The sequence below is a fragment of the Rhinolophus sinicus genome, chromosome 6, assembly GCF_057876585.1.
Source record: "Rhinolophus sinicus isolate RSI-liver-muscle chromosome 6, RSI-T2T, whole genome shotgun sequence".
NCBI lineage: Eukaryota > Metazoa > Chordata > Mammalia > Chiroptera > Rhinolophidae > Rhinolophus > Rhinolophus sinicus.
In genome coordinates, this window is record NC_142506.1 from 37,030,453 (window position 1) to 37,051,969 (window position 21,517).

Consider the following 21,517-nt stretch of genomic DNA (forward strand, 5'->3'; position numbering starts at 1 on the left):
GGGAGGTCAGAAATGTTTAGTGAAAGAAGTTGGTTAGGCATGGACAAAGTTATGGATGTGGGAGGTTGAGGGTTTTTCAGAGATTGTAAATAGCAGTTCAGTGTGTCAACTACGCAGGCCATGTCACCCTTTTTCAGGTCTCACCGTGAATCAATCTCCTCTCTACAGCTTTTTAAAAATTCGGATGTTTGAGCCCAATTCTCCTATCTATTGCACCTGAATTTAAGAAGGCAGGGCTGAAAAACTTTTTTGTTTAAGAGTCCATGGGTGAATAGGAGAGAATCCAGAAGATATGGTTAAAATAAAATCAGAGAATCACTAAACTGAATCGACTCTATTAGTGTTTTAATAAATTTGAACATATTCCTTTTAGTAGATTCATCAATAGAAATATGAAATAGAGGCACTGCTGCAGGAAATTGGTTAGGTGTTGATTATAAAATGACCTATCTCACCGGCATCTCTACTTATGCATGCTTGAAAATTCCTGCTGCCTATAAGTGATCAAGTGACTGCCATATTGGCTAGAACTTCTGTACATGACATTATCCTCCTGATTCCTCGTCTGTGAAGTGGTGGGTAGTACTCAGAATATGTTGGATTTGTCATTTTATGTCATTTGGATTTGTCATTTAGTGTTGCTTTTAGTGTTGCTGAGATACTGTTATCTTTTCAGTATTCAGGATCCTGAAATTCTTTTTTCAGCCACTTTTGAGAATGGTCTATTTGAAGTGTAAAAAAAAGCACACATCTACGTGAAAAGCTGAGCTCCCACTGGTTCTTGTGCTAGTTGATCTACTGGGGCATATCTGCACACAAGTAGTGGTTAGAATTTGGATACTCAGGACCTTACTTTTGCTTTGAGCACTGTCACACTGGCCCCTTAACCACTTTGGTGGAGCAGCAAATAAACAGAAAAGGATTCCAGGCATTATATGCTATCAGGAAAACGGGCTTGGGCTGCCTTATGCAATCTGTTACCCTGATTAAGATATACGTTTGGGCTGGAGAAGTCAAAGGCAAAGATTACACCTAAAAAACAAAACTACAGAGATTGGCTCATAAAACAGAGCCTCAACAGTTTGGACTCCCCTTGGTGGCCATATGAGTCAGTATGATAATTTGCAGAACTACAACTCGGCCTTCCCTCCCTGATCTTTGTTCAAGTTTCCTTAAATAGACGTCCCAACTTAGGAGTTCTTTATACCAGAAAAGAATAGAGCTTCTTCAAAGCTTTTGTTTCTGAGTTCAAGAATTCTGTCCTAAAAGTGGGAATAATGTCAACATCTTAATTTGAAAGCAGAAAGGACAATAATAAAAGACAAATTATAGGTTCCAGTGAATAAAATGTACTTAACATTTGGGGCATCTAGGAATAATGCCAGTATTAATCAGTAGATACAGATATGTGAGCCAAAACAGAAACAGCAGTTCTGGAATAAAACAAATGCTACTACTGTGATGTTTTCAAATACTCAACAGACAGGTAAAACTGTACTTTTTTATTCAGTTAAAGTATATCTGTTTAAATATGTGCTTATAAGCAATAAGCTCCACGAGTCCAAGAAAAGTATTAATGTAACAGTTTTTTGGGCAGAGTAGATACCAGTTCCTCTTTTAAAATAAAAGAAATACCCAATTGTTTACAATGTTAGATCCCTTTAAACTAATACTCAAGTCAAATTTTTCCTTTCTACATAGAAAAACAGACTGTTGGAAGGCCCTGACCAAACTCAAGTGCTGAAGCATAGGAGCCTGGGCAGGTAAAAAATCAGAACAAAGGTATTTTCATAGAAGCTTTCTTTGCTATATGGTGCTAATCAGAGGGTGTGGCTTGAGTTGTGACCAAATTGGGACAGGGGCTGGTCATAGAATACAGTCTCACCATGGTAAGTCCTCTGTGGGGAAATGAGTCAGCTCTCTTTAGAGAGTCTGTACTTCAAGGAAGCAATCGGTGGCTACCACAGCATTCCTTCTCTGATCCAACATTTAGTCCAACCTTACAGCTTTCCCACACATGGTTCCCTCTCTGATAATATCTTTCCCTACTCTTCACAGCACTGGTTTCCTGGCCTTCAAGTCTCAGCTTCTTACAGAGGGCTTCCCTGACCATCATATCTGTTCTCCGTCACGATGCTGTTGTTTCTTTCTCAACACTCCTTTTACTTTTTAATTGTATTTATTGGTTTGTGTAGCTGGTTAGTGTCTCTCTTCCTCCAGAGATTGAACTCCATTAATGCAGGGTCTGTGTCCATTTCCATCACCATTTGTCTGGCACAATATATGGCTCAGTAAAAACTTTACAAATATGTGTTGAATGATTGGATAAATTTAGCATTGGCTAAAGACAAGAATATAGGTTTTGTTTGTTTTAATTAAAGTTTATTGGGGTGACAATTGTTAGTAAAGTTACATAGATTTCGGGTGTACAATTCTGTATTACATTGTATCTATAAATCCCATTGTGTGTTCACTACCCAGAGTCAGTTCTCCTTCCATCACCATATATTTGATCCCATTTACCCTTATCTATCACCCGCCTCTCCCCTTACCCTCTGGTAACCACTAAACTATTGTCTGTGTCTACGAGTTTTTGTTTTTCATTTGTTTGTCTTGATCTTTTGCTGTTTTTGGTTTATATACCACATATCAGTGAAATTATATGGTTCTCTGCTTTTCCTGTATGACTTATTTCGCTTAGCATTATAATCTCAAGATCCATCCATGTTCTTACCGCTGAATAGTATTCCACTGTGTATATATACCACAACTTCTTTATCCATTCATCTATCGAAGGACATTTTGGTTGTTTCCATGTTTTGGCCACCGTAAATAAAGCTGCAATGAACATTGGAGTACACATATCTTTATGGATAAATGTTTTCAAATTTTTTGGGTAGATACCCAGGAGAGGGATTGCTGGGTCATATGGCAATTCTATTCGTAATTTTTTGAGGAACCTCCACACTGCCTTCCATAACGGCTGCACCAGTCTGCATTCCCACCAACAGTGTATAAGGGTTCCTTTTCTCCACAGCCTCTCCAAAACTTGTTACTATTTGTCTTGTTGATGATAGCCATTCTGACTGGGGTGAGGTGATATCTCATTGTGGTTTTTATTTGCATTTCTCTGATGATTAGTGATGTTGAGCATTTTTTCACATGTCTATATGCCATTTGTATGTCCTCCTTGGAGAAATGTCTCTTCAAGTCCTCTGCCCATTTTTCAATTGGGTTGTTTGTTTTTTTGTTGTTGAGTTGCGTGAGTTCCTTGTATATTCTGGATATTAGCCCCTTATCGGAGGCACTGTTTGCAAAAATCTTCTCCCATTCAGTTGGTGGCCTCTTTATTTTGTCAATGGTTTCTTTTGCTGTGCAGAAGCTTTTAAGTTTCATATAGTCCCATTCGGTTATTTCAGCTTTTACTTCCATTGCCTTTGGAGTCAAATTCATAAAATGCTCTTTGAACCCAAGGTCCATAAGTTTAGTACCTACGTTTTCTTCTATGCAGTTTATTGTGTCAGGTCTTATGCTTAAGTCTTTGATCCATTTTGAATTAACTTTGGTACATGGTGACAAATAGCAGTCCAGTTTCATTCTTTTGCACGTGGCTATCCAATTCTCCCAGCACCATTTATTGAAGAGGCTGTCTTTGCTGCATTGCATGTTTTTAGCTTCTTTGTCAAAAATTATCTGTCCACATATATGTCGTTTTATTTCTGGGTTCTCAATTCTATTCCATTGGTCTATGTGTCTGTTTTTCTGCCAATACCATGCTTTTTTGATTATTGTAGCCCTGTAGTATAAGCCAAAGTCAGGAAGTGTGATACCTCCAGCGTTGTTCTTTTTTCTTAAAATTGCTTTGGCTATTCGGGATCTTTTGTGGTTCCAAACAAATCTGATGATTTTTTGTTCTATTTCTTTAAAATATGCCATTGCGATTTTGATGGGGATTACATTGAAGCTGTATATTGCTTTGGGTAATATGGCCATTTTAACTATGTTGATTCTTCCAATCCATGAGCATGGAATGTCTTTCCATTTCTTTGTGTCTTCTTCAATTTCTTTCAAAAATGTCTTATAGTTTTCAGCATATAGGTCTTTCACATCCTTGGTTGAGTTTATTCCTAGGTATTTTATTCTTTTTGCTGCAATTGCAAAAGGAATTGTTTTTTGTATTTCTTTTTCTGAGATTTCATTGTTAGTATATAGGAAAGCAATGGACTTTTGTATGTTGATTTTGTAGCCAGCAACTTGACTGTATTCGTTGATTGTTTCTAATAGCTTTTTGGTGGAGTCTGTAGGGTTTTCTATATATAGCATCATGTCATCTGCAAAGAGTGATAATTTAGCTTCTTCATTCCCAATTTGGATGCCTTTTATTTCTTTCTCTTGCCTGATTGATCTGGCAAGGACTTCCAACACTATGTTGAAAAGCAGAGGAGATAGGAAACAGCCCTGTCGTGTTCCTGAACGTAGAGCAAGTGGCTTCAGTTTTTCACCATTAATTATGAGATTAGCAGAGGGCTTGTCATATATGGCCTTTATTATGTTAAGGTATTTTCCTTCTATACCTATTTTATTAAGTGTTTGAATCATAAATGGATGTTGTATCTTGTCAAATGCTTTTTCTGCATCAATTGATATAATCATATGATTTTTGTCCTTTATTTTGTTTATGTAATGTATCACATTGATGGATTTGCAGATGTTGAACCATCCTTGTGCCCCAGGCATGAACCCCACTTGGTCGTGATGGATAATCTTTTTAATGCATTGTCACATTCGATTCGCTAGAATTTTGTTTAGGATTTTTGCATCTGTATTCATCAGAGGTATTGGTCTGTAGTTCTCTTTTTTTGTGTCGTCCTTACCAGGTTTTGGTATCAGGGTAATGTTGGCCTCATAAAGTGATTTAGGGAGTACTGTCTCTTCTTCAATTTTTTGGAAGAGTTTGAGCAGAATTGGTATTAGATCCTCTTTGAAGGTTTGGTAGAACATCCTCTTTGAAGGTTTGGTAGAATTCACTAGTGAAGCCTTCTGGTCCTGGACCTTTGCTTTTGGGAAGATTTTGGATGACTGATTCAATTTCTTTACTGGTGATCGGTCTGTTCATATTTTCCAGTTCTTCATGGTTCAGCCTAGGAAGGCTGTGTTTCTAAGAACTTGTCCATTTCTTCTAGGTTATTAAATTTGGTGGCATTTAGTCCTTCATAATATTCTTGGATGATCCTTTGTATTTCTGTGGCATCCGTGATAACTTCCCCTTTTTCATTTCTGATTTTGTGTATTAGTGTCTTCTCTCTTTTTATCTTAGTGAGTCTAGCCAAGGATTTGTCAATTTTGTTAATCTTTTCAAAGAAGCAGCTCTTTGTCACATGAATTTTTTCCATTGTCTGTTTGTTCTCTATTTCATTTAGTTCTGCTCTGATTTTTATTATTTCCTTTCTTTTGCTGACCTTGGGTTTCATTTGTTCTTCTTTTTCTGGGTCTTTAAGGTGTAACATGAGGTATTTGGGATTTTTCTTGTTTCTTGAGATAGTCGTGTAATGATATAAATTTCCCTCTTAAAAGTGCTTTTGCTGCATCCCCAAAATTTTGGTAGGATGTATTTTCATGGTCATTTGTTTCTCTGTATCTTTAGATCTCTCCTCTAATTTCTTCTTTGACCCGGTCATTCTTTAAAAGTATGTTGTTTAATCTCCATGTATTTGTGGTTTTTCCTGCTTTCTTTTTGCAGTTGATATCCAATTTCAAAGCCTTGTCATCAGAGAATGTGCTTGGTATGATTTCAATCTTCTTAAATTTGCTAAGGCTAGTTTTATATCCTAACATATGGTCTATCCTTGAGCATATTCCATGTACACCAGAAAAAAATGTATAGTCTGATGTTTTAGGATGAAGTGCTCTATAAATGTCAATTATGTCCATTTCATCTAATGTGTCATTTAGGGCTGCTCTTTCATTATTTATTTTCTGTTTGAATGATCTATCCATAGCTGTCAATGATGTATTTAGGCCTCCTAGTATAACTGTGTTTTGGTCAATTTCTCCCTTTAGTTCTGTTAGTAGTTGCTTGGTATATTTCAGTGCTCCCTGACTGGGGGCAATAATATTGATGACTGTTATATCTTCTTGTTGTATGGTCCCTTTACCATTATGAAATGTCCATCTTTCTCTCTTGTTACCTTTTTCACCCTGAAGTCTGTTTCATCTGATATCATTATGGCTACACCTGATTTTCTCTGGGTACCATTTGCTTGGAGTGTCAGTTTCCACCCTTTCACTTTGAGTTTATGCTTGTCCTTGTAGCTGAGATGTGTCTCTTGGAGATAGCATATGGTTGGGTTTAGTTTTTTGATCCAATCTGCTACTCTGTGCCTTTTTATTGGTGAGTTCAGTCCATTTACATTTAGGGTTATTATTGATATGTGAGGATTTCCTATCATTCTAGCTTTAGTTTTCTGGTAAGACTGTGTCTGCATTGTTTCTTTGCCTTTTTGTTGTTTATTATTTCTGTGTGGTGGTATTCTATCATGTTTCCCTATGTTTTTTCTTTTATTACAGTATGTATTTCAGGTCTGGATTTTTTTTTTTTTTGAGTGGTTACCCTTAAGTTTATGTAAAAGAAATTTGATATTTAGAGTATTCCATTTTCTTCAGCACGCTTACTTTCTCCACTCCCATATTCCAGTTCAGACCTTTACTCTCCCCCTTTTTATATTTCCGTTGCCACAATTTGTCCCTATTGATGGTGGTCGAATAGCCTCCTTTACTATTTCTTGTAGTGCGTGTATTAGAAAATTCCCTCAGCTTCTGTATGTCTGGAAAGGTCTTTATTCCTCCTTCATACCTAAAGGATGTCTTTGCTGGGTATTTTATTCTTGGCTCAGAATTTCTCTCTCTCAGTAGTTTGAATATTTGGTTCCACTCCCTCCTGGCTTGTAGAGTTTCTGCTGAGAAATCTGTTGATAATCTAATGGGCTTTCCTTTCTAGGTTACCATCTTCTTTTCCCTGGCTGCTTTGAGGATTCTTTCTTTGTTGTTGATTTTTGACAGCTTCAATATGATGTGCCTTGGAGAAGGCCTGTTGGGATTGAGGTAATTAGGTGTTCTATTTGCTTCTTGGATTCGAGGGTCCAGTTCTGTCCACAAGTTTGGGAAGTTCTCATCGACTGTTTGTTTGAATATATTCTCTGTTCCCTTCTCTCTTTCTTCTCCTTCTGGTATGCCCATTATTCTTATATTGCTCTTTCTGATGGAGTCAGAAAGTTCTTGTAGAGTTCTTTCATTTCTTTTAAGTCTCAAGTCTCTTTCTTCTTCCATCTGTGTCATTTCCAGGTTTCTATCTTCGATGTCACTGATTCTTTCCTCCATCTGGTCAACTCTACTACCTAAGCTGGTTATTTCATTCTTAATTTCTTCTATTGAGTTCTTAATCTCCAGAAATTCTATTTGGTTCTTTTTTAAAATTTCAATCTCTTTCGTAAAATGCTCATGCTGTTCTTTGATTGTGTTTCTGAGTTTATTTAACTGCCTATCTGTGTTTTCTTGTATCTCGTTGAGTTTTTTCAGAATTGCAATCTTGAATTCTCTGTCATTTAAGTCACATATTTCTGTATCTTTAAGTGCCTTTTCTGGAGATTTTTCACTTTCTTTGTGAGCTATCTTGTTGCCTTGGTTATTCATGGCGATTACTGGTTTACTATTTCTGTTCCTAGAGATCTACAGGAATGGTTTCTGCAACAGGTTAATAGGAAGCGGTCTTTCTTTTGTTTTCCAGTACTTGTTGGTAGAATGTTTTATTTTTTCTCCAACTGCAGCTTATTTTTCTTCTCCCACACGGTAGTGCTATGTTTTCTCTGCATTATTCCAGCTTCTTACACAATGGGGGGATTCCCTGGGAGACGGGCTTCTCCTCTGTTACTAGTTCATCTAGGTCATAGGGCGCAGTGTCCCGGTGGGTATGCGGAGAGCTTTTGATGTTCCAAAGCTCTTCCAGCTCCTGATTCAGAGCCCGTATATTTCAGCAGTTCTGTTTACTCCTGCAGGGATCCGCCCAGATAGGTGGGGCCAGGGGCGGGGTGAGTTATGAGAGGTGGCCCAGAGCAATGGCGGTGAACACCACCACATCCGGTCCTGCTTCCACAGCTCCCTCCCCTTTGCTGGAACTAGTTGGGCTGCGTGCGAATTTGTGTTTGTGGTCCACAGTTCTCAGAACAGCAAATATTCTGTTCTTTTGATCTGACACTGCAACTGTTCCGCTTCTAGCACCGGGCAGGTGTGGGCGGGGCGAGCTCTTGGAGGGTAGGGAGGGGGCGGCTAGTCTCAGTGCCTAAGGCTTCCGTTCTCTGCTCGGCAGTGAGGGCGTAAACCACTGTTTTCAGCCTTCTTCCCTCAGTTTTTTCTCCGAGGTCTTTGCCGTGAGCGTTGGGTTCAGCCATGTTATATGATGCCCACTCAGCCCTGTGGGCCATAAGCGGAGCCTTTGCAGTCTGAGTTCTTCCCTCTCCTGCAGCTGCGGTACTTCTGAGAAACAGCCAGCTCGGAGCACTGAGCTAGGTCTGCGTCCTGCGCCCGCGCGGCTCTGTCTCCGCGCACTTCTCCCTTTCCTCCCCCCACCCCCTTGCACGAATCTCCCACCTGTAGGTGATTTCTGTAGTAGGCCTCTTCGTCTTGCCTGTCTGCTGTGCAGGGAGTCCTTTGTGGAGTTTTTGTTGTTAGATTCGTTGTAAATTCCAGGGGAGCTATACAGAGGCTCACCTCACGCCGCCATTTTTCCGGAAACTCTCTGGGATCATTGTTGATTGATCTGTTGAGATATATTTTCTTTACCCATCAAAAAAAGTTTTATTCAATACAACTATGTGGGGACAGAGCCCCAGAGACTAGTTTACAGGCTCTCGGCCTCACGTGGGGGGGTGCTGGCTCAGGTGGTGGACGGCTGTCGGCTCTGGCTGATTGGCCGTCGGTTGTGGCCGGTTAGCCGATTGGCCTCTGGTATAACTGCTGCGGCTATGGAGGAGAGCTGAGGACTGACGAGGATTGCCGAGGAGCCGAGGAGAGCCGAGGAGAGCGGAAGAGAGTGGAGGAACAGAGTCGAGGAGAGTGGAGGAGAGTCGTCGGTCGGTTGGCGGAAAGGCTGACGGCAGGTCCCGCGTCCGGTGGGCCCAGCCTCCAGTGAGACCACAGTAGTATGACTCCCCTACCTATGGCTCCGTGGGTGTTCCTTTTTGGTCTCACCATATCCTGCGTTCTTGTGTGGGAAGTGGCCCCAGAGACCCTGCAGGCTGCCCCGCCTTAAAAATGGCGCAGCGAGCATGGTCTCCCGCACGACAAATTGCGCAGCGAGCTGGGTATGGTGTCGGCTGAAACTCTCCGGAATATACTGGAGCAGTTTACACGTATACAAGCTCAGCTTCGTAAGCAGAGTACAGTGCCCGCCAACACCTACCGAAGCATGGTGGAGAGGTTTGTGCGTGTGAGAGCCCAGCTTTGGAACGCCCATGAGGAACAACACCGGGAACGGGAGGCACGGTCTGCCCAGGAGACTCAAGCCTCCAGCTGGCATGTCACCCTCTTGGCCATGGACGGCATTGCCTTCATTTTGGTGATTTGCTGTGGCCTTAAGCTCCGAGAGTTGTGGACATCTTACACCGAGGCCTCCACCCACTCAGACACCTGGCGTGGTGAGCAAGATTCCAACCAGGTAGGAATGGAGTCTGACTCTGGGCAGGAGGACGTGTGGCCCCCACACAGTGTGTGGTGCCCGGTGGCCACTGTTCTCAGGAGTTGGACCCACAAGGAGAGGTGGGAGGACATGGACGGCTCTCCAGCCAGTGTAGAGAGGGCCCTGCAGGCTCTGGCTGAGCGGTTGCCGGAGGAGGAGAAGGCTACAGCCGGCCGCGTGGGCTGGATGTTCTTCACGGCCTTGAGTCTTAACTCGGAAAATGCGCTTAATGAACTGGCCCGGGTGCCGGACCAGGTGTCCTGGTTGGAAGCGCTGGAAGCCCAGGTCCGCGTGTTAGAACAGGAGCCCCAAGGTGGAGACTCTGAGGCAGAGGCCGAGGAAGCGAGTGGAGACAATATAGCTCCCAACCCCCAAGCCCGGCCAATCTTGAAGCAAAGGGTAAAACATGAGCAACCTTTGGGCCCAGGGGGCGTTGCTGCCGGCAACCCAGCTGTGACTGAGTTCACAACCTACACCCCATACGCTCCCACTGAGTTGCAGGAGCTGGGGAGGCAGTACAGACAGCGCCCTGGAGAGCCAGTCTCAGCTTGTCTATTACGTTTATGGGATGAGGGAGCAGACAGCATTCTCTGCTTCCCAGGCGAGATGGAAAAGCTAGCCTTCGTGACAGTGCATCCGTCCCTGCAACAAAGGTTACAAAACTGCCGTAGATTGGCCAACAACCACGGCCACCATTCTCTAATGGCGTGGCTCACTGCTGCGGTACGCACAGTATGGGAACAGGCTGGCGAGCTGCCAGACACTGTGAGTCAATGGCAGTCATATACAGAACTTACGCAAATAATCCGTGAAATGGGTATGAGACATGCTATTTTTAACCTCAACATGCAGGGCCCAGATGACGAGATTTTTACTGCCAGCATGAGAGATCTGGTTTTGGATACTGCACCTGCGAGTGCTTTTGGATCCTTGGTTGCTATTCTTACACCGTATGTAGGGCGACGGATCCATGAAGTTACAACTGCCATGGCCACCCTAGGGGATGTAGAAAGCCGGAGGCGAAGGAAGTTAAGACAGGAGGTCTGCACAGTTGAGACCTGGAAGCCCAAACCAAAGATAAAGGGGTGAGGTCGCGGGCCTCAGAGAGTAACACGCGCACAGATGTGGTGTGATCTCGTGGCAGCAGGGGTCGATAGGAAGAAAATAGACCGACAACCCAATGCACTCCTGCTGGAAATTTGGAAACAGTTGCGTCCGGAACAACAATTCCGGAGAAGCATAAAGGAGGAGTCTGGGAAAGCATGACCCGTGTCCCTCCAGGACTCCATGCAGCAGCTTGAGGCCGACTCCTTTCAGCTTGATTAGGGGTGGGGCCAAGGTACCCGGTCAGAGGGGATGAGCAGGGACCGGAGGCCCCACGTGGAACTGTCCATACATTGTTCCCCTTCGAATGTACAGAGGGTTTTGGCTCTAGTTGACACTGGCGCCGACTGCAGTCTCGTTTATGGGAACCCAGAACTGTTCCCTGGACCAGCAATCTGCATTGATGGCTACGGGGGAAAAACTGTGACTGTGAAAGCCGTTTCCTTACCACTGGGTATAGGAAGACTTCCTCCTCGTACCTACAAGGTTTATGTCTCCCCTGTTCTGGAGTATATTCTAGGGGTGGACGTGCTACATGGCCTCAGCTTACAGACGTCGGTAGGAGAGTTCCGTCTCCGGATCCGGGTGGTGAAAGCGGTGACACGCGGGCATGCTCACCACCCTCCTCAAGTGTTGCCACAGCCCTGGCGCGTGGTTACAGTGCGACAGTACCGCCTGCCAGGAGGACAGGAAGAGATTGGTCGTACAATATTGGAATTGGAAAAGGCCCATATTGTGAGGCCAACGCACAGTCCCTTTAACTCCCCAGTATGGCCTGTCAAGAAGCCAGATGGGACCTGGCGAATGACTGTGGACTATAGGGAGTTAAATAAGGTGACGCCACCCTTGCACGCTGCAGTGCCTTCAATTCATGATTTAGTGGATCGTCTGACTGTCCGCCTGGGGACATATCACTATATAGTGGACTTGGCCAATGCGTTTTTCTCCATTGACATTTCACCCGAGTGTCAAGAGCAGTTTGCTTTTACGTGGGATGGGCGTCAGTGGACTTTTTAAGTCCTTCCGCAAGGATACTTGCACAGCCCCACTATCTGCCGCAGGCTCGTGGCCCAGGATTTGGCACAGTGGGATCGCCCATTCTCTGTGGCCTTGTTTCATTATGTTGATGACATTCTGTTAACCTCAGATTCTCTTTCTGATTTAGAGCAAGCAGCTCCCTCTCTTCTCCGCCACCTGAAGTCACGCGGCTGGGCGGTGAATGAGGAAAAGGTCCAAGGCCCCGGCTTATCTGTCAAGTTTTTGGGTGTTGTGTGGTCGGGTAAGACAAAGGTTATACCTGAGGCAATCATTGATAAGATACAAGCCTTTCCCCGGCCGACCAAGGTCTCTCAACTGCAGACGTATTTGGGTCTGCTAGGATATTGGCGGGCGTTTGTACCCCATTTAGCACAAATGGCAAGGCCCTTGTACAATATGATAAAAAAAGGGGGCCTCATGGGATTGGACTGAGGCTATAGAGCAAGCCTTCATTGCCACGAAACGGGCAGTGCAGCAGGCACAGGCTCTGCAAGTAGTGGACCCCGGCCGCCCATTTGAACTTGATGTTCACGTAACCCAAGAGGGGTACGGATGGGGCCTCTGGCCACGGCAGGAGCGTCTCCGGTTGCCAGTGGGATTTTGGTTCCAATTATGGAAAGGAGCGGAGGTCCGCTACTCTCTAATAGAGAAACAGCTGGCTGCTGTGTATGCAGCCCTAGTGGCCACAGAAGCCATCACAGGAACGGCACGCATGTTGGTTCGAACAACGTATCCTGTCCAGGGGTGGGTCCGTACATGGACCCAGGGACCCAAAAAGGGGGTGGCACAGACCACCACCCTCGCCAAGTGGGGTGCCTACTTGGAGCAACGTAGCACCCTTAGTTCAAGCCCTTTGAGCACAGAGCTACAACAGGTCCTGGGGCCTGTGGAGCTTTTAGCCCAGGCTGAGCCAAGTGCTCTGCCTAGAGGGGAGGACTTGGAGCCCTCGCCCTACAAAGAAGGACAATCCCCAGTACCTGAGGATGCCTGGTTTACCAATGGTTCTAGCCGAGGGGCTGCAGCTGTTTGGACGGCTATTGGTGTGCAGCCCAAAACAGACACCATTTGGTTTGATACTGGGACGGGCCAGAGTAGCCAGTGGGCTGAATTACGGGCTGTGTGGATGGTAATCAGCCACGAGCCTGGGCCCCTAGTTATTTGCACTGACAGCTGGGCGGTGTTCCGGGGCCTAACGTTGTGGCTCCCTACGTGGAAACACCGAAACTGGTTGGTGGGACACCGTCCACTGTGGGGTCAAGCCATGTGGCAGGACCTCTGGGACCTAGGGCAGAGAAAGGAGGTGACCTTAATGAATGTCACAGGTTACTCCCCCTTAGTGTCCCCAGGTAATGATGAAGCAGACGCCCTAGCACGTGTACGATGGTAGAGCGGGCTCCTGCCACTGATGTCGCCCATTGGCTGCATAGGAAATTGCAGCACGCTGGAAGCCGAACCATGTGGCAGGTGAGCAGACGCTGGGGCCTGCCTTTGAAATGGCAGGAGATAGCAGATGCCTGCTATGACTGTGCCGTCTGTGCCCAGGACAGCCCCCAAAGGCGGAGGCACCCCTGGGAGACACAGCAGGTTACGCGAGGGAGGGTGCCCCTCACTCGCTGGCAAGTGGATTACATTGGATCCCTGCCTAAGGCCCGCAATGCGATATATGCATTTACAGCAGTGGACACTGCTACGGGGTTGATGTTTGCTTGGCCCTGTCCGGCTGCGGATCAGCGGCATACAGTGGTCGCCCTTACATGGCTGTGCGCCCTGTATGGGCACCCCCAAGTCATTGAAAGTGACAAGGGTACCCATTTTACGGGGAAGAAGTGCAGCGCTGGGCTGCCAGGATGGACGTGCAATGGTTGTTTCATACCCCGTGCAATCCACAAGCAGCTGGCATGATTGAACGCTATAATGGCCTTTTGAAGCAATGTCTCCGGGTGTCAAAACACCCTCCCACGATGCGTGACTGGGCCTCTCGTCTATGGGATGTCTTGAGAGTCCTGAATGAGAGACCACGGAAGGGAGGGCCCGCACCAGTAGAAGCTCTGCTACATCGAACGGCCGCTCCCATTCAATTACAAGTTACCACCAGTGAGACTCTGTTAAAGCCAGGCTACGGCAGAAATGGGAACATTTTGCTGCCAGCACCCACATGCTTGAAAGCAGGGGAACGGCAGCAATGGACTTGGCCCTGGCAGGTCAAAAGCCCCCACTGTCGGTGGTTGGGTCTGATAGCCCCATGGGGGGCCGGTTTGACTCATGATTTGCAAGTGACGCCAGGGGTGGTGGCTGAGTGGCCACCGCAAGTGACTGTAGTATACAGAGGTCCCGATACCAGGATGATTTTGCGAGGAAACTATGTGCTCTCACTATGGCTTATTATGGGGTCCCCTGTTCTGTTACATGTTGAAACTATGCAAGGGACCCCAAGCACTGCCATAAAGGTCTGGTACCACAAACCGGGAAAGGTGCCAGTGGCAGCGACCCTCCTTTCCCAGGACAAAAAGGTAGCATGTATCCTCCCAGGTGGAAAGGATTTGCCGTTGTTGGTTCCTAAGACTACCGTTTCTTTTCGTCCGTAGGTGTCAGTTGGCTAATACGGCACAGGGACCCTTGCGGAAGACGCTTGTCGCGTAGATTGTGAGGCGAGACCCTGTAGAGGTGGTGTGTGGGGACAGAGCCCCAGAGAGTAGTTTACAGGCTCTCGGCCTCACGTGTGGGGGTGCTGGCTCAGGTGGTGGATGGCCGTCGGCTCTGGCTGATTGGCCGTCGGCTGTGGCCGGGTAGCCGATTGGCCGCTGGTATAACTGCTGCGGCTATGGAGGACAGCCGAGGACTGCCGAGGATTGTCGAGGATTGCTGAGGAGCCGAGGAGAGCCGAGGAGAGCGGAAGAGAGTGGAGGAACAGAGTCGAGGAGAGTGGAGGAGAGTCGTCGGTCGGTTGGCGGAAAGGCTGACGGCAGGTCCCGCGTCCGGTGGGCCCAGCCTCCAGTGAGACCACAGTGGTATGACTCCCCTACCTATGGCTCCGTGGGTGTTCCTTTTTGGCCTCACCATATCCTGCGTTCTTGTGTGGGGAGCGGCAGCAGAGACCCCGCAGGCCGCCCTGCCTGAAAAATGGCGCAGCGAGCAGGGTCTCCCGCACGACAAACTAAATCCCAAGGCAGTTATTAGTCATCTTCTCCAATATTAACTTTTTCTTTTTTTTTTTAAGAATTTCACTATAAACCCCCATGGACATATTTTATTTTTTAAATTAAATTTATTGGTGTCATATTGTTTAGTAAAATTACATAGGTTTCAAGTGTACAGTATAAGTGTATTGTGCAATTGAAATCTATACATTATCTGTATATTGCATTGTATATTCACCACTCAAAGTCAATTCTCCTTTTATCACCTTATATTTGATTGCCTTTGCCCTCTTTACCACCCTGAGATACGTTTTTGAAGTCTCTGAAACCAGAGTTTAGTGTGAAATTGGGCATTTTATATGAATATATAACTGAAGAATAAGGTATCACAATGGGGAGAACTAAGCTAGGGAGTGAAGGCAGGAAGAGAATGAAGAACCATATGACGCCTGATAGCAGTTAAATTACTAACCACCATCATGCTTGGAATCTGACACCATTCAACCTCTTCATTGGATATTCACAGGGAATTTCATCTGCGCCCACATTTCTTCTGTATTTTGATGGAGAATCAGTTTTCACATTTCTTTTACATTACTCACTTTTGGATTTTTTTCTCCAGTGCCCTCTGTATCAGTGAGATAGTTTGGGTAGAAGTTTGCAAATGATAATAACATTATTAAGCATATATTCCCACAAGATTTTTTTTTACAAAGACATACATGAGACCTTTTCATTTTGTGAAATAGGAATGAGGGTGGAGAAAGGACAATTTTTAATAAGGAACATTTTCTGGGACTATCAGAAAGGCTGGGTGTCATTCTCCTGTTATTTTTAGAGCTCTTGTGATTTTAGCACCTAAAATTTATGCTGTGACAGTGCCCTTAATAGTTTGCCATTCCCAGAAATAACTGTTTAATGTTGATTCATTTCTTTCTAACCACAGTATCAAAACAAGGTACAAGAAGAATTGACATGGCATTCTTTGGCAGAAAAGACTTGTGAAATTACGAAACAAGAATCTCACATTGCTAAAAAATTGTAAACAGCATTAAATCTTATGGTTGCTAAATCACTCCTGGCTCTGTGATTGTTGACTTGGCAACTAAGTGGGCGAGGGTTGGGGTAGAAGAACTATTAATCTGGAATTCTTAAAGCTAGAAGTATTGAAAACTATGGTGGGTCATGAGGTGATATTGTAGTAATATAAGTTTCTAGTACTGCATGAAAGGTTTACAAAATAAATGTTAGAAAAAAGAATTGTCCATTGTAACCCTAGTCCTGCCTGGGGAATATGGTATACTAGCCAATGGACAACTGTTTTGTTATATCTGTTAGGATGTTTCAAGTGCAAATAACAGAAAACCAAGCTCAGAAGGACTTAAGCAAAAATGATAATGTAGTAACAAGAAGTCTGGAAGTATAGTAGTACCAAAGTTCACTAATTCAAGGATTTAACCATATCACCAAGGGCCCAGATTGTTTCCATCTTTTTGTTGTGCTACCCTTACAGTGTTGGGCAGTCCCTTCAGAGCTGCGAGATGGCTACTGAAGCTCCAGCAGCTCCAGGCATCACTACATTAACAACTGGAGTTAGAAAAGGAACTATTTCATCTTTGGGTATCTCTCTTTTTAAAAATAATTGTGGTAAAATACATACAAAATTTACCATCTTAACTATTTTTAACTGTATAGTTGAATGACATTAAGTACACTCACATTTTGTGCAACCATCTCTACCATCTATCTCTAAAACACTTTTCATCTTGCAAAACTGAAACTGTACATGTTAAGCAATAACTCTCCTCTTCCCTTTCCCAGCTGTCCTTGGCAACCACCATTCTACTTTCTATCTCTGTAAATGTGACTGTTTTAGGTACCACATATAAATGGAATCATACAATATTTGTCCTTTTGTAATTGTGTTACTTCACTTAGTGTAATGTCCCCAAGATTCATTTATATTGTAGAATGTATCAGAATTTCTTTACTTTTTAAGGCTGAATAACATTCTACTGTATGGATATACCATGTTTTGTTTATTACTCGTTTTTTTAAATTAATTAATTAATTTTTAAACTTTTTTTGGGGGGAGGGGTACAGGACTTTATTGGGGAACAGTGTGTACTTCCAGGACTTTTTCCAAGTCAAGTGGTTGTCCTTTCAATCTTAGTTGTGGAGGGCGCGGCTCAGCTCCACGTCCAGTTGCCATTGTTGGTTGCAGGGGGCACAGCCCACCATCCCTTGCAGGTATTTGTTGATGGACATTTGGGTTGCTTCCACCTTTTGGCTATTGTGAATAATGCTGCTGTGAACGTGAGGTACAAATATGAGGTATGATCAAAAACTATGGTTAATGTGTAAAATTTAAAAATATTACAGTAAAAGACACATTGCCATTAATCCCCCTCAAAATACTCCTCCTTGCTTCAAACACACTTATCCTATCATTCTTGCCACTTTCTGAAGCAGTTCTGGAAATTCTTTTCCATGAGTGTCTTTAGTTGCACTGTCGTGGCTGCCTCGATGTCCTGAATCAATTCAAAACGTTTACCTTTCATGGTCATTTTGATTTTGGGGAAGAGTCAGAAGTCGCACGGTGACAGATCCGGTGACAAAGGTGGATGAGGACACACTGTAATGTTTTTATTTGACAGAAATTGCCATATACCAGAAGCGATGTGTGACACAGAGCATTGTTATATGGAGGATGAAACCGTTTGCCCATTTCTCAGGCCATTTTCTACGCACATTGTTTCTTAAACATTCGTAAAGAGAACTTTCAGGACTGCTTCAGAAAGTGGCAAGAACAATGGAATACATGTGTTTGAAGCAAGAGGGAGTATTTTGAGGGGGATTAATGGCAATGTGATTTTTAATGTAATAATTTTTTTATTTAAACATTCACCATATTTTTTATCATACCTTGTATATGTTCGAGTCCCTACTTTCAATTCTTTTGGGAGTGGAATTGCTAGATTGTGTAGTAATTTTATATTTAATGTTTTGAGGCACTACCATACTGTTTTCAATAGTGCCTGCACCGTTTTCATTCTCACCAACAGTACACAAATTTTCCAGTTTTCCTATATCCTCACCAATACTTCTTTCTTTTTTAACATTAGCTATCCTAACGGGTGTGAGGTGATATTGAATCCTTGTTTTAATTTGCATTTCTCTAATGATTAGTGATCATCTTTTCATATCCTTAATGGCCATATCTTCTTTGGAGAAATGTCTATTCAAGTCCTTTGCCCATTTTTTAAATTGTGTTTTTGGTTGTCATAGAAGTTTTTTATACATTCTGGACATTAACCATTTATCAGGTATATTGATGCACAGAGGTTATAAATTTTAATGAAGTCCAATTTATCTATTTTTTATTTTGTTGCCTGTGCTTTGGTGTTCTATCTAAGAAATCATTGCGAAATCCAATATCATGAGGATTTTCTCCTGTTTTTTATTTTTTATTTTTTTTATTTAAAGTTTTAAAGTTTTAGCTTGAAGAGCTAAGAAATCTTTTCTGGAAGCCTACTCAGCCAATTTCTCCACATGCCTCACTGACCTAAGTTGAATCTTATGCTTCTCCCTAAACCAATCACTGGCAAGGAGAATGTAATAGCCATGAAAAGAAATTAGACCAAACAAGACTCACTCCCTCTAGTTAAGACTGAGGACTGCTTTCCTGAAATGCAGGATTTCAGGAAAGAAAATGAGGCATGTTTATCCTAAACAAATCAGGGTTCTCAGCATTGAAGAAGATGCAACTATCTGTTTGTTTTATAGTTATCATCCCCCTTATTAGATATAACCCAATAGAGGACGAGGACATGCAGAGACTGATTATAAAGACTGGGATTTGGAGTTTCCTGAGTCCATTCATTACCCCACATCTCTGATTGTATAGGTCTATAATGATGAGTTAACACATATTCTGGTTTTTCAATGAAAATTAAAACATCAAAATCTAGTTTATACGTAGTCATTTTTGAGTGTGATTAAAATGACTCTATTCTGATTACTTCTGAGGAAACCAGTTAACCAGAGTTTCTAATTCTGTGAGGTTGAAGCCCAAATACTAGTTCTAGATCTAGTACCTCAACCATGATCATGCTAAGACGCTGCACCCTCACCATGAGTCCTTCCTGAAGCAGCCAGCCAACCACATCTATTTGTTTCTCCATGTAGTTATAGCTAATATTCTGACACAGATTCAAAGCACATGATCTCACTTGGGAATATCAAATAGGGAAAAGATAAAAATGTTCCATAAATTAGTAAGAATAAAAATATAAAATAAAATATAATAAAAATATAAAGAATGAAAATATCCCTCTACCCATGGGTGGTTAGGTAAAAGAAAGGAATAAATACTTATTGAATATATAATATTTGTTAGGCATCATATGGAATTTTAGTAATTAACTATGGAGAAGGATGGATTAGAATATTAAAAAACAAAATGATATCCATAATCAAACAGTCTGACCCTTGGTATATTTCTTTCTATGCTTTTGACATGCATGGGATATTAAATTTTTATTTAGCTTTATATAGTTGCAATCATACTATTGTTCAGACTGAGTCCGAGTTGTTCCAAGATTTGTGCCTGAGAAACCACAAGCTCAAAGAACACACCAGGTGGCTGGGTGCATGACATAGGTTTATTTAGACTTAACTGAGCGGGGAGAGTCTCTGGTGGCAGCCGTTGAAAGGGGAGCACTCCACATGGAGGCAGAGAAGAAGCAAGGTTACATAGGTACAGCAAACAAAGCACATTCTGTGAGAAAAAAACATCTGGAAAGCCCTGCTGGCCTGCTCTCCTGTACGCAGCATCCCAAGGAGCCAGGAGACCTTGACTGCCTGCTAGCTTATATTACTGTGGGCCAGGTCTCTATAAGCATATATGCATTTTTCCAAATAAAATATACATTTTCATGTAATTCTAAGTTATTCATGAATACCATTTTGATGGCTGTAAAATATTGCATTGTTTATAATTACTATTTTATTGGACATTATTTCCAATATTTTGTTATTATAAATTATGTGATACATGTCTGTAAATAAAGCTGTTTCACCATTTTGTGATTACTTCCTTAGGATTAATTTCCAAAATGAAAAGTATTGGGTAAAAGGGCATGAATATTTTAAGGATATGCATATAGACCCAGTATTACCAATAGTAATATATCAATATTCATTTAAATATAGGATCACTCTACTAGATTTCAAACCATGTTACCACAACATGACAAAAATAAAAATTTAATGGTATTGAATCAAAATTTAAAAAAATTGTAGGTCAGGAGCCAAGATGGCGGCAGTGGTTGGAGTCTCCTTGAGGTGCTACTTCCTGGTCACAGAGCTTAGTGGAGCCTGCCTGCCAAGAGGCCCAGACAGCTGCAACCACAGCCCCCCAAATCAAGAAATTTGCTATCTACCAATGGGGCCCAGACAAGACTGGAGATAAACCTTATATACAAACTTATAAAATTGATTTTTCAAATGTGGTCCTATCATGTTGGAGACTTTAAGAATGAAATTGATTCTACCTAGACCTTCGGAAGATCATACTGAGAAGGTATCTGCGACTCATGCAATGAGCATCAATGGAGGCAACACTCTAGCTTGCTCCCAAGGGATTGACACCAAACTCAACAAAGTCTCAAAAATCTACGCTCTCTTCCACATGTATATGTGATAAAGGATCTTGTTCCTGATTTGAACAACTTCTGTGTTCAGTACAAATCCCTTGAGCCTTATTTGAAGAAGGATGAATCCCAGGAAGGCGAACAGCAGTTTCTGCAGTCCATAGAAGATCAGGAGAAATTTGATGGGCTCTCTGAGTGCATTCGTTCTCTGTGCCTGCTGCAGCACCAGCTGCCCTAGCTACTGGTGGAATGGAGACAAATATTTAGGACTTCTACTTCGTATGCAGGCCTATTGCTGGATGATCGACTCGAAATGACTTGATGGAGGAACACCTGGCCAAGCTGCAGGACCCGTTTTCTCTGTATTGCTGCCACATTGTCATGAACTGCACTGGGACCTGTCCCTAGGTGTTGAATCCAGGGGAAGCTATTGCTGAAATCAGGAAAATAATTGCAAACTACAAGGAGAAGAAAGCTTCAGCTTCACAGCTAAACATGACTTGTAACCAGCTCAGCTGAACACAATGTATATCTAATTTGCATTCCGTCAATGGTCTTGACTTTTCATGAATACAGCATGTATAATAAAAATTTTAAGAAATCAGTAAATGTTATTCCACTTTATTAACAAAAAGAATTAATTTGTAGAACAAACCAGATGCCTGGTACAAACAAAAGTATTCTTACTTTTTAACATGTCTTTTTACTCCATTCTTTTTAAAAAAAAAATTTTTGGGGGGGAGGGGAACAGGGCTTTATTTGGGAATAGTGTGTACTTCCAGGACTTTTTCCAAGTCAAGGTGTTGTTATTTTCAATCTTAATTGTGGTGGGTGCAGCTCAGCTCCAGGTCCAG

The 21,517-nt window shown here is 43.0% G+C and overlaps 1 pseudogene; it reads left to right on the plus strand.

Moving 5' to 3' along the window:
- Window positions 1-20,326: 20,326 nt before the first annotated feature.
- Window positions 20,327-21,222, plus strand: LOC109435436 (succinate dehydrogenase [ubiquinone] iron-sulfur subunit, mitochondrial pseudogene; annotated as a pseudogene).
- Window positions 21,223-21,517: the final 295 nt, after the last annotated feature.